Genomic DNA, 1,489 nt, shown 5'->3' on the forward strand with positions numbered 1-1,489 from the left:
TATATAAATATATACATAAATATATAAATATATAAATATAGAAACGTACAGATTAACGTACATAGATAAAAGTGCGCGTATATGCGTATTTAATGGGAAAAGAAGATAAAGAAATTAAATTAAATTTAAATAATATAAATGATAAATATCATGTCTCCTCGTTGATATCAGAACATTAACGAGAGATCATCTCATTGGCATAACACAATAGGTGTTCGTTAAAATGATCTTTCTTTTTTTGTAATAAAGAAAAAAAAGAGAAAGAAAGACGTTGAACATTCGTAGCAGAAAAAAAATTAAAAAGATCTGCAATGCGGCATTAAAAGTATTATTCATAAAAATCGAATGGGGGAACGTTCGAATTATTTATGGATAGTATTTAATAGATGCTAGATAATATTTCATGTATGTACAATAATTTGCAAAAAAAAAAAAGAAAAAGAAAAAGAAAAATTCAAATTGTGTATCCAAAATAGATAACTTCTTGATCATAAAAGAAAGGAAGAGCAGAAAAAAAGAAACAAACTGGAGTAATTATGGTCAGAGAGAAGTTTTGGATATTTTTCTTATACATATATGTGCGACAGTCAACTCCATCCATCTGAAAAGCTTGTCAATTCAGCATTCAACGTATGTATTATAATGTAATTGACTGAGAAGAAGGTTCGATGATGAGATATCGTGAACCCAATTAGAGTGTATCATGCTTTCGTAGTATAGAGATAAAGAGAAACCGAGGATCACGTCGAATTAAGATTACTCTTTGTTAAGCTTCATGAAGGATGGGGATGGGTGGGTAATTGTCCCCAATAATAAATAAATAAATAAATATCTCTCTCTTTCTTTCTCTTTTTCTGTGTATCTACGGTACGGAAATTATGAAGTAAGCAGTGTCGTTTAAAAAAATCGTAAATTCCAATGTTTTTAGCTGAAAAGAAAGAAAGAAAGCGAGATTTCCTTTATCCAGTAGGTACTTTGCCTGTGTATAAGAATGTGTGAATATGACGTACGTGCGCATATGATATATATATGTGGGTATGCATGTGCGTGTGCCAATTGTATCCTTGTAAGGCTCTCCCTCTCACCCCCAGCCCGACCTATGTAAATAATATTCAACTTCCCCCATCCTGCAAATGAATAGATTGTAAGTTACACTTGAGAACGAAATGACTCTTGCCAAATTTTCAATGGGACGTAGGAACAAAAAAGTAAGCATTTGAAGAATCGCAAAAATATATTGGTATTATAATTGACGTAGTCTCATTTTTCTTCTTATTGTATATTTTCCATCCTATTAAGGTATTAAAATATTATTATAATACAGTTTTATATTTAATTTTAGTAAAAAAAGAAAGAATTTATATATATATATAGTACGTACAATGTAATAGATTTAAAATTATCTTGATTAACAAATTATATTTACTTTCTATGCTGTAGTACAACAAAATCTTATCTACAATCACATATATATATATATCTCAAATAT

This window comes from Polistes canadensis, unplaced genomic scaffold (genome assembly GCF_001313835.1).
Source record: "Polistes canadensis isolate GaletaPanama2010 unplaced genomic scaffold, ASM131383v1 scaffold_197, whole genome shotgun sequence".
NCBI classification, from domain to species: Eukaryota; Metazoa; Arthropoda; class Insecta; order Hymenoptera; family Vespidae; genus Polistes; species Polistes canadensis.